The sequence below is a fragment of the Nerophis ophidion genome, linkage group LG19 (genome assembly GCF_033978795.1).
Source record: "Nerophis ophidion isolate RoL-2023_Sa linkage group LG19, RoL_Noph_v1.0, whole genome shotgun sequence".
Taxonomy (NCBI): Eukaryota; Metazoa; Chordata; class Actinopteri; order Syngnathiformes; family Syngnathidae; genus Nerophis; species Nerophis ophidion.
Window position 1 is genome coordinate 23,973,157 of NC_084629.1, and position 12,974 is coordinate 23,986,130.

The 12,974-nt window shown below is 37.4% G+C and overlaps 1 long non-coding RNA gene across 1 annotated transcript in view; it reads left to right on the top strand.

The window, feature by feature from the left end:
• Positions 1-123: 123 nt before the first annotated feature.
• LOC133537774 (uncharacterized) overlaps positions 124-12,974 on the top strand; it is a 71,517-nt gene continuing 58,666 nt past the window's right edge. Inside the window, exons 1-2 of the long non-coding RNA XR_009802833.1 lie at positions 124-245; positions 11,637-11,745. This is a non-coding gene — a long non-coding RNA (uncharacterized LOC133537774). The remainder of the gene's footprint in view (positions 246-11,636; positions 11,746-12,974) is intronic.

Consider the following 12,974-nt stretch of genomic DNA (forward strand, 5'->3'; position numbering starts at 1 on the left):
TATGATCATGCGATTATTTCTTTACTTTTTTTTTTCTTTATTCTTATTTTTTTATTTTATTTTGTTTTGACAATGACTAACAGTAAAACCAGACCTACTTCCTGCTACGCACATGATTCAGAACATTTGATTGGTTGACAAAGAGCGGGTGGATACAATTTGTTAATCTAATTTGACCCCGCCCCTTTTACCGACGCCCCGAAGATGCTGTTGCAGTAATGAAGCTAATCCGGACAGCATAGAAGGTAAATAGGTTGTTTTTAAATCTTGAAACCCGCTTTTTCTACTTTATAAGCATTAATGGAACATTTAAAAACTATTGAATTATATCAATGTGTTCTTCACAGCACTTTGTTTGACGGAAAGATAAGTGTATGAAAAAATGCTAGTAGTAGTAGTAGCTCGCTAGCAACCGAGGCTTACTCAAAGTTTAATTCAAATATCGTTTTTAAATTGTATGTATGCATGAGAGAACACCAATACTTTGTTAAAACATTTTATTTTACAGAAAAGGTTACATTGTGGCATTATTTGGACCGAAAAACAACTTCCGGATTGAATGAAAGAACCATAAAAACACTGACAGCAGGTAAACTAACTTCCGGTTCCAATAGCATCAATTGCCTGCAATTCTTATAACGGCCAGCAGTGGGCGCGGATGTTTTCTTTGCTTTACCAAAGGACCTGCTTCCTGCTAAACTTCATTTGTTTTCTTGCCTTTCTTTAAAGGCCTACTGAAACCCACTACTACCCACCACGCAGTCTGATAGTTTATATATCAATGATGAAATATTAACATTGCAACACATGCCAATATGGCCTTTTTAGTTTACTAATTTGCAATTTTAAATTTCCCGGGATTTTTTTCTTAAAACGTCGCATAATGATGATGTGTACGCTTGACATCACGGGCTGTTAGGGAATATGAGCGCTGCGCACACACACAGCTAAAAGTCGTTTGCTTTAACGGCATTATTACACAGTATTTTGGAGATCTGTGTTGCTGAATCCTTTGCAATTTGTTCAATTAATATTGGAGAAGTCAAAGTACAAAGATGGAGTTGGGAAGCTTTAGCCTTTAGCCACACAAACACACGGTGATTCCTTGTTTAAAATTCACGGAGGTGAAACTTTACTATGGATCACAGCGAACATGGATCCCAACCGAATGTCAACTAGCAGGTTTCGGTGAGAAAATTGTGGTAAAAAGTCGCTTCTTACCGGATATCAGCTGAGCTTGTGCCGTCCATAAAGATGCCGTCGACTTCCCTGAGACACTGCACATCAACACACCCGTGGACAAACCCCTCCGACTATCAGGTACTGTTAAACTCACTAAAACACTAGCAACACAATGGAAAGATAAGGGATTTCCCAGAATTATCCTAGTAAATGTGTCTAAAAACATCAGAATCCGTCCCAATGCAATCGCGTTTTTAAAAAAAAACTTTTTTTAAACTTTTTTTTTCTAGTCCGTCGCTATCAATATCCTCAAACACAAATCTTTCATCCTCGCTGAAATTAATGGGGAAATTGTTGTTTTCTCGGTCCGAATAGCTGTTTTTGTTGGAGGCACACATTAAAATCAATGTGAATATGTGAGGAGCCATCAACATGTGACGTCATCGTCTGCGACTTCCGGTAGAGGCAGGGCTTTTCTCTTAGCACCGAAAGTTGCGAACTTTATCGTGGATGTTCTCTAGTAAATCCTTTCAGCAAAAATATTTCGTGCCATCACTGTGAAGGTTAATGTGTGTCTTTATTTCAAAAGCGTTTTTATGGAGGTTAATGTGGGTCTTTATTTCAAAAGCATTTTTGTACTCCATATTTATGCAACTGAATGTTTTGCAATTGAATTTTGTGCACTGATCTTTTTACATCACATTATGCTTACAATTTCATTGAATAACAATTTGTGAGCAACATTTGTGTGTGTATACATTTAATTTGTCAAAATACATTTATTTAAAAATCAGTGTGTAAAAATTAAATGTAGAATAATTCAGTGTATAAAATTTTGGTGCAGAAATATTTGTTGCTTCAAAACTCAAAGCCCACTTCCGGTAAATTAAGACGAAAGCCAACAATCCTGTCTCTTTAAAGCAGCCAATGAGGTGGCAAGTTTAAAGTCACGTGACACGGGTCGACCGGAAGTGAGTTTTGAGTTTTCAAGCAACAAATATTCCTGCATAGAATTTGTTTTCACAATAAAAAATTTTCCCCACAAAATGAATTTTTAAACACATTTTTTTCAATGACATTTTCAGCATACTTTGATGGACATAAAGCAGTTCACAAAATTTGAACACAAGTGGTATAAAATGGATGGATGGACAAAATTCAAACGCAAAACCTTTCAATGTAAAAAAACAGTTTTGTAATAAAGACACAAATGAACCTCTACATCTCTACTTGTGTGTCTCATGTGTGCTGTGGTATGACAATTAATTTTCTCGAGTATATATGAATATTCTGATGATAATGATATGATATCCCGAATAATGTGTAAATTTAACACATCCAAAAGATTTTTAAGGTTAAAAATATACACATTAGACCAAAACCATTTTTTTTTAACTCTAGGAAGATTAAAAGCTTTTTCTTTTATTTTTTAACATTGTGACGTCTTTAGTTGCACCACTAGAGGGAGCCAGACAACAAGTTATATTCTAAGTTTTTGAATATTTTTAAAACGTTATGTTAAAATCTAATCTGGCACAAAAGCAATCGTATTTGGATGGTTTCAATATTTTAAAAAATACTTTCATGAGTTATTTGCATAGGTTTTTTTCTTCAATATACCAATTTCATAAATGTCTGGATTGCAATATAGGACACATAGTTCCCAGTAAGTAATGTATGCGGAATACATATCCTGCAGTCGTCATAACATGAAAAAGCCGCACGGCCGGTGATGACATATGTGGTAATGTGCTGAAGTATTGTCTCTCATACTGAGCTTGATGGATGCCGAGGTCCCCCCCAGGAGGTGTTGGGCAGCAGATGGGAGGTGATGGAACTTAGTGGTAGCGTAGGTGGTGACATGACAGGCTGACGGGCCCTAATGCAGGCTAACATCTGGAGGTTGCCGGGCCACGCCGCTTCTTGCCTGTTGGCAGAGTCCTCTAGCCCGGGGCCAGGCGTCACCCAGAGGGAGGTACACTCGCGGATGAACCCGGGCTCCGGAGATACGACGCGGCAACTCTGATCACTTCACATTCTGTACTGAAGTGAAAGTTAAGAGTCCAACTTGCGTCGCTGCAGGACTTAAAGGTCATCAGTTTGCCATTGCATTCTGGAGATCGAGAACTGTACTCATTATCGCACAGACTACCGTCCCACAATTGCTCTTTTAGATTATCACCAAAGAGATAATAAATAAGTGTCATTTTTAAAGTAAAACAAATAGATTTAATATAGCTATAGGATTATTGTTGGGGTTATTGTGTACAACAGCACTGTGTCATACTTGGAGCTGATATTCAAAACCTCTAAAAGCTATTTTGAAACACAATCCAAAATGTTTTCTATCAACAATGTTTACCAATTGTGAATTTTTTTTTTTCATATATAATCTGTTACAGGGTCGAACTGGGACCATCATAAAACCTTTATGAACTATCAAGCAATCTTTTAAAGTCACCTTTTTAACCAAAAAAAAAGCAATTTTAATAGTAAAATGTTTAGGTTTATTTCTAACATGTATACAGTTACAATATGATGCATCACATATTTCACGTATTTAAATTTTACCTGACATGTCTGAAAAGGAGAAGGAAGAATAAACTTTTTAGTAGGGCTGGGCGATAACGCCTTGGTTTAATATCTCAATATTTTTAGGCCATATCGCGATACACGATATATATCTCAATATTTTGCCTTAGCCTTGAATTAACACTTGATACATATAATCACAACCAGTATAATGATTCTACGTGTCTACATTAAAACATTCTTGTTCATACTGCCTTAAATATGCTCATTTTAAACTTTCATGCAGAGAAGGAAATCACAACTAAGTAAATTGACCAAAACTGTATTTATTAAACAGTTATTAATTAATGGCAAAAACTTTCATGTCATTTCCAAAACAGAAAGTGCAAGATTGTCAGAGACGTTTTAAAACAAGCTATTAGTGCACTTTTGTGCATGATGTCACTAAGATGACATATAAAAACAACACTAAATTAAAGCACACTTTTTGCACAGAACGCCACTACAATAGTTTAAAACAAATAAAGCACACTTTTGTGCATGATGTCACACAAGATATTTCAATAACTCAAATAAAAATGAGCTGCATAATAGGAAATCGAATAGTGTTCGTCCTTTGCTATGTGGTAGGTTACTATGGACGTAATTAAATTCTGTTGCTGACTATTTTTTTCATACGGTTTTGATCTGGAAATGTTTGCCTCGGAATTTTGATGGTGTGGGCGTGTGGCACCGAATGGAGATGTTGATATGCGGAGTAAGCACTCTTCATTCTTTAGCAGTCGACTTTTCAAATGATGCTACATATTAGCAGTAATGCTACTTTTTCTAGCAACGCTTTTGGCCCACACTTGACAAATTACAGTTGTCTGTTCAACATATTCCCACTTGAAGCCAAACCACCGCCAGACAATGGACCCCCTGCTGTTTTTCTTGGGAATTAATTCTTCCTTCATTCGCACCTTCTTTTTCTAGTAATACCACCTCACATGGCTCCGCCTGAAGGATCAAAGGTCCGTATTATCATCGCTTATGTGCAGCTAACGTTACCCATGCTGCTACCTCTCTGGTAGGGTGTATGACGTTGTATGTGACGTATGTAAGAATGTGCGTTTGCTGTCTGTGAGAAGGACAGACAGGAAAGAGCGGGAAGAGCCTGCTGTGTAATGCCAGCAGCTAAAAGCAACTACATGAGAAGCTATACTCGAATATCACGTTATGGTCATTTTCTATATCGCACAGACAAACCCGCGATTTATCGTGTATATCGATATATCGCCCAGCCCTACTTCTTAGCAATTGCTAACATGTGTTCACTTCCTGTTCTCATTCTGTAACACAAATTATGTTAATGAATTCTAAATACAACAGTTCTCTTTAATAAATAGTTCAGTCAGTCATGAGTCACATAACAAAATAAAGAATATATCATTTTCAACAAAATGTCAAGATGTCCATGTCTACTTACCTTGTAGACACTTTGACTTTGAACCGTTTCCTAAACTGGATCATGTTACTATGTTGTTTGACTTCATTGCTTAACCCAGTCCATAATTTAATCCCACATACTGATATGCTCAAGCTTTTAAGTGTTGTACGCATGTACAAATGTTTTTTGTTAAAATTTATGTATGTAAAAAATCAAAACAGTCTCAGTCACACAAGTGTAAAAAAAAGCAAATTTCCAGTCTGCCGTGATAAATTTGGTAAAGCTTGTTCTTGTTCGAGGTTACTTCTTTTGGAATAAGTGTTGCCAAAACCCCCAACGTAAAATCTGAAAGCATAAACAGAATTGATCCACTGATGCTGGCTGAAATGATGTTGTGTGATGTCATGCAAAATAGTCAGGTGACAAAATTGTATCACTACATTGTTAAATGAGTAGCTAGCTTAAAGCATTTTATACAATTTTATTATTCCAGTAATCAATTGATTAGTTTGATTAATTAATCGAATAAGCGAATAAATCACACTTAATATCTTTAAGTATTTCAGGGAAAAATAGTTGAAATAAATTGTTTTCCGGCTTGCCTTAACGTATTTTTTTCCTAATACATGCACATCATCAATGTAGAATTTGCATTCTTAACGTGTGCAAATATAAAAAAAAATACATAAAATAAAGAATCCTCCGTTGTTTACCACCACTAAGAAATGGCACCCACGAGGGATGCAATGATGTGCACATTTCATTTCACGGTTATCGTGACTAAAATGATAACTGTTATCATTATTATTGTTGAATGTGCTCAAAAAGTACTTAATCACACTGAATCTTCTGACCAAGTCATTTTTTTTCAAATCACTTAAATGAATAGACACACTGTTAGAAAAGCCACTATTTTGCATGATTTGTATCTTATGCGTCACTGATAGTGTTTTCGTCTTAATATTTTATCTGTTTTAATGGCTAACTGTTAATTTTTTAAATATTGCTTTATACTGGATCACTTAAAGATTCATTTAAAATTGCCTAACAGATCAAATATTTTACTATTATATATTATAGCTTGCAGGTGTTGAGTTGTCCCACTGTTCAGCGGTCCTTGTAAGAACACCTCTGTCTGGTATTCTTCTGAGTATAGTATGATCACTCTGTACTAAGAGTACACAGCTAGTAGGTTTAATGTTCAACATTTCATATCTTAGTTGCTCATACAGCAATGTGTTTATTTCTTAATGGGGAAAAATGTTCACATTTAAATAGCGAGCTGGTGCCTTTCAGTCCGCGAGTTTATCAAAGTGCAGTTATCAATTACTGTTTTTCTATCATTCTAATTTAAAATTTTAATACAACCCACCAGGATTTTTACCGTGGTTATCATTATTACAGTTTGTCGTCACATCCTGAGTACCCACACACTACCCCTCTCGTGTGTGCTCTATTGCAGCAGTGGTGTTTAAACAGTGTTCGCGTATTTGAAATGTTGGGATTTGATCCTTTTTTATTAGTTATACTAAGAATCAAAGCTTTAATCTATTCAATTGATTAATCGTTGCAGTCCTACCCCTCATTTTCAAGATCTCCCGTATTTATAATTGCATAAGTGTTGGTGCTAGGAATTTTCAAAATGGGGTCCCTTCAAGTCATAAAAATGGGGTCCCACAGTACATTTTGGGGGTCCCACTTTCTTGTAACCATTTTGACAACAAATGATAAATGTATGCATTATCCTGTTATATCTCACATTCTATATTGTGTTTTAGAAAAAGGTTGTCATAAACGTTAATTAATTAAAAAAGTAATACAAAAGAAAACACGTTTTTATGCATATGTAAATGTATTAAGTTATAAACATTAATTCACTTTCTTCTTCCTTCATGGATCTAAACTTTACTGCTGCCGGTAGTTTTTTCTATATTTGTATTTAATTAGTTGTAGGTGTATTTATTTCAGTATTAAAGTGTAAAAAGTTTTTTGATTCCGTAATTAAATTATGATAATAATGTGCCAGGGCATTATTTAATGCTTAAATCCCTAGATTCTACATCAATTGCAGTTAAACATTTTTATTTATTAGTGTTTGACAGGTGTTTGATGACTCCGCTTGATTGATCACCTTTATCTTAAAAATCAGTCTTTAAGATGGGTCCCCCTCTCCAAGTCACAGATTTGTTTGACTGACATGAAGAAAAGCTCTAGGCGGAATTTTTGTAGCCACCGGTTGTTTTTTGTGTTTAAATCCCTAGACCAATGTGTGGCCTGGGGGCCATTTTTGACCCACTGGTAATTTTTAATCGTTCAGATTAATTAAAAAAATAAAAATACATTTATTATTAATGAGGTATATCAGATATAATACTAATAATTATTTTCTTTGTTACCTGTAATGCAAAAGCTAAAATTACAATGGTTTTTTAAAAATATTTGAGCACATAGCAGTGTACACTGAATTGGTTTGAGCATCTTTAAAGAGACTCCCTCGGCGTCCTTTCATTATTCAATATGGGGTTCTCGGTGGAAAAAGTTTGGACACCCCTGCTCTAGACTAAAATACAAGCAGTGTTGTCTTATATTGTGTTAAACATGGTATATTTGTAAATCAATAATAGTTAAATGCGTACTCAGTGACATGTTTGCTATGTGCTGTTGGTGGTCAAAGATCATCCTTCCGTCTTTCATCATAGTGAATGACTTTGCTCAAATGAGATACTTATAAGACGTCCTCGCAAGACTAATGTGCAGAGAGGGTTTTAAAATAGAAGCGGCGTGACGCCTCAGCTGCTATTAGCCGCCCGGGCTAGCCTCTAGCGTTCAGGAAACAGCCTCCACTGTCCTTAATGACAGCCCTCGCCCAGAGATAATTTCACTGTGATTACAGCCGGCCTCTTAAAAGTCTGTGGATTGCATCTTCATCAACCTTTTAACTAACGAACAAAAGAGCGGCAGACAATGGCGCTGCAGGTTTGCTACCTGGTGTGCCTCAATGCATCTTAATGCTCTTTTCTTAGTCTATTAAATGAGGCATCCAACTGATTCTGAGATGATGGAGACGTTCAAATGGATATAAGAAAATGTTTTTTTTAACTTCCAGAGAAGTACCTGCTTGTATTGCTGGTGAAGTTGGTATTGATAGTGAAGTCCATTGCTAACAACTTGTACACCATCAGCTTTGATTCTGACAGTGGAGTTATTAGTAGTTGGATCCCCTACTTAGTGCCTTTGAGCAACACACTAAAACCATCTGCCAGGTAAATACAAAAACTGTATCATAAGTTTTTCTCTGACAAAATGTATCTACAATGGGTCTGTTAGTTTTTGCCTTGTCCCTCACTTAAAGGGGAATTGCACTTTTTTTGGAATTATGCCTATCATTCCCAATCCTTATGAGACACAAGAAGAAAAACGTTTTTGGTTTTTTTTGCATTCTAATTTGTAATAATCGGCCCATTCTGGTTGGCTAGCAATGCAGCTGATGAGATCAACTAATTCTGCCCCTAAACCACTTTAAAAATGCATCCAAAAGATGTCAACAATACTTCATTTATGTTCCGTAACCTGCATAATAATCAAGCTGTAGCTGCATTGTTATTGTAAGACGGAATACTGATGAACTCTTTTTCTAGCGTAGTAACACATTGCATTGCAACAGCATGCTATGGCATTATGCGTAAGCTAGCTTCAGGACAGGACACCAATCTGTACTGGTTGAAAAACATGAACAATCAGATTACAGTATCTGTAAAGTATTAGCCCACATTTCATGTTTTGTTTGTACACAGCTAGCTTGTCAGTGTATGCTGTTGTACTAACAAGCATAATGTGTTGCCTGTATCATGATCAATATTATTGTGACTCACTCGATGGGAAGTTGTGTGTTTGGTTCCGCTGGCCGGGAACATTTTTTCCAGTTTATTTTAGGTAAGCATAGCTTGACTGCAAGTTCCACAATTACCGTCAAGTCACGCTGGTCCTGACTCTCTCGGCTTCCGTCTGCTCAAACGTTTCACCCTCTCTTCGTGCTCGCTTTTATAAGCAGAAGTTCATCCTCTGTATATTCAGTAGGGGTGTAACGGTACACAAAAATTTCGGTTCGGTACGTACCTCGGTTTAGAGGTCACAGTTCGGTTAATTTTCGGTACAGTAAGAAAACAACAAAATATAAATTTTTTGGTTATTTATTTACTAAACGTGTAAACAATGGCTTTATCCTTTTAACATTGGGAACACTATAATAATTCTGCCCACATTAATCCACATTAAACTGCCTCAAGTTGTTGCTTGGATTAAATAAAATGACAAAACTTTTCTTCTACATATAAAAAGAGCAACTTTAAACAGTTTCAAGTCACCTCATCATGCTTAAATTATTACAGCATTTGGGAAGCCGTAGTTTACTTTTACTATGTAAATGTTATATTTTTGTCAACATGTGATAGCATGGACCCTGTCATTCAAAACTAGGCTGCTACATTACTAATGATTAATGTAACTATCATAGCAGTAGGAGAGACTATTCATCTCTGAACACAATGGAGTTCAAGTGAAATAACAGACCGACAGGGCTTTGTTGCCCCTAACACGCACAAATACACACACACACACACACACACACACACACACACACACACACACACACACACACACACACACACACACACACACACACACACACACACACACACACACACACACACACAGCAAAATGAGCTAACGTTACGCTAAAAGCTAATTAGCCTTCACCTCAGGCCAGAACTGCGAGCGAGCTGAGCTGCAGTTTAAGTTTCTAGAAGGTCAACAGGCTCATAGTGATGTTAGTAGTAGTTGTGACTGGGAGGTGTTTTTTATAATTTGGGGAGAGTACGCTGTCTTATGCTAACCTGCTAAACACTATTCTGCTCGACGCTGAAGCATTGACTACATGCTCTCTGAATACGCACTTCTGATTGGCTGTTACCGCTCTGAATACGCACTGCTGATTGGCTTTGTATGTAACCAATCAGATGGGTGTGTGGGTGGGACAATGCCGGGTGCTGAGACAAAGGCAGAAGAAGCAAAGCAGCTTGTTAAGACTTTAACTTAGAAACTTGTTCGGTACACCCCTGTACCGAACCGAAACCCCCGTACCGAAACGTTTCAATACAAATACACGTACCGTTACACCCCTAATATTCAGCTTAAAAAATATAAGGTTGTGAATCCTTATCCAAAAATAGCCTTCTTTGTTGTCTGTTACCAAGTTTGCCATGATCACATTTGTTTCTGGAAGTAAGAACATATTTTTTGCCCCCAGTCGGAAGTGCGTTGCTATGGGAACGGAAATTAATGCGCTGAGGAAATAAGTTCCGGTATTGGTTAAATTTATCAAAATATGGTAAATATTGAACACATTACATACTGTATTGTTATGAATGTGTCTGTTACTAAATTATATATAGTCTTGCAGTGTGCATATAAAACGTTGGAGGGTTTTGAAGTTGTTTTAGAGGGCTTTAAAGGATACAACGGTGACTCCCATTATTCGCATATTGCAAGCGGTTTTTTTATCATCTTTAAAATCCTAAAGAAAATAGACATGTGTTCTTGTCTCTCATAATGATTGTGAACGATAGGGAAACTTAAAAAAAGTGAATATCTCCTTCAAAGCATGAGTAAAGAATGCACGACAGAACTAATAAGTCCGAAAGAGATATTACAGTATTATTTGCTCACAGATGCTACCTGGTGGTTGTTTGAGCACAATGCTGCTAGTCCTGCATAGTTCCGCACGTAATTAAAAAGCATTAAAAGTCATTGGATTTTGCTAAAATTATGGCTTCAAATGGCATTGAATTGATGTCCAGAGGCATTAAAATAATTCATACTATTTTAGTCTGGGACCAATAGTCGATAAGTCAATTCATGTCAGGATAAATGTAAATTAACTTAATAACTTTGCCGTCATCGGTAAATCAAATGGTAAATGGGTTATACTTGTATAGTGCTTTTCTACCTTCAAGGTACTCAAAGCGCTTTGACACTATTTCCACATTCACCCATACACACACACATTCACACACTGGTGGCGGGAGCTGCCATGCAAGGCCCTAACCACAAACCATCAGGAGCAAGGGTGAAGTGTCTTGCTCAAGGACACAACAGATCGTGACGAGGTTGGTAGAAGGTGGGGATTGAACCAGGAACCCTCAGGTTGCTGGCACGGCCACTCTCCCAACTTCGCCACGCCGTCCCCATCAAATTAGTACGTCTTTGCCTCTGGATGTAAGAGGTCTCATTCTGTGCATTGTTCTCAACATTTGAGCGTGTTTTTTGACAGTGGAATTACAAGAACAGAGTAAGCCTCTTGTCAGTTATTCACAATCTAGGTTTCCTCTGTGTAGTCGTGGTAGCAACACTCACCACTCATCTTAATGTTGCCGCTGAAACTAATCATTTTAATGCAGCAATCACATCTTATGTGCACATTGCTTCAAAACCCTAGGGGATGATGTTCGTGAAGGTGGGCTGTGTAAACCCTGTGACGGTCTGCTGGCATCGTGGTGTGGGTTCGTTCTCTCAACGACGCAGTCGGATTTGGACACAGCGTAAAGGTAAGAAATGATGATTTATTTACACTAATAGACTAAGAACAGAAAACTTGCACTAGGCATAAACAGGCAAAACAAAGAGCTAGCATGGGAGCTAAAAAACAGGAAGCATAGCGTGGAAATTAGCAAGTACAAAAATAGTTTTGCCACAGTCAGGAATCAGCGTCGTCACCTGTTGCATTGAACAGAAATTAGGAAGCGAGATCAAATGAACTGAAAAGGCAGGCTTAAATAAAGGTGGTTATCATGAAGCAGGTGAGCGTCAAAAACAAGAGGCAGGTGACACTAATGCGTGACTATGGCAACGGAACGAACAGGAAGTGCCACCAGGAACTAAGGAAGACAAACACTAACAAGATGTGATACAAAAACGGAACCAAAACCAGAATAAGACATGATCCGGGCAGGGGATCATGACTAACCCAGGAAATGATGTCCTAACAAGCTGACCAATCACAGCTCTTTTTTCCCCCCCTAACTTTATTTCAACAACTAACACGATTCAAACAATCAGAACATACAAGTAAACATGTCTCTTAGGGGTTTCAAAAATATTAGATTTTCGAATGAATTGCGATTCTTTTTTGTAACGATTCTTATTTGATTAAAAACAAAAACTTATTTGGAGGGGATTTTTTTTAAAAATTTGTACAGTTTTTAAAAAATCCAACCAAAGTCCATCCACTCAGGCAAATCATATTGCTGATGTAGATGATCATATCTGATGTACAGATTTACTTTAGAAAAAAAAAAAGTGTTGGATACTTACCGATTCTGAATCGAATCGTTACTCGCAAGAATCGAATGGAACCGTGTGGTGCCCAAAGATTGACAACCCTACTGTCTCTATACCCATCCATCCATCCATTTTCTACCGCTTATTCCCTTTTTTGGGGCCGCGGGGGGCGCTGGCGCCTATCTCAGCTACAATCGGGCGGAAGGCGTGTACACCCTGGAAAAGTTGCTACCTTATCACAGGGCAAACAGATAGACAGACAACATTTACACTCACATTCACACACTAGGGCCAATTTAGTGTTGCCAATCAACCTATCCCCAGGTGCATGTCAGCTACCTGGACCACCCCCAAACTGTGAACCATCACTGTAGACACCCTTCACCTTTGATCACTAAAGACACTTTAACTGCTGCTGTGACCCAAGGTCACCTCCATACTTATACTGTTGACTGTCAATCAGAATGTGCAATAATGTTATGTTACTTACTGTGCC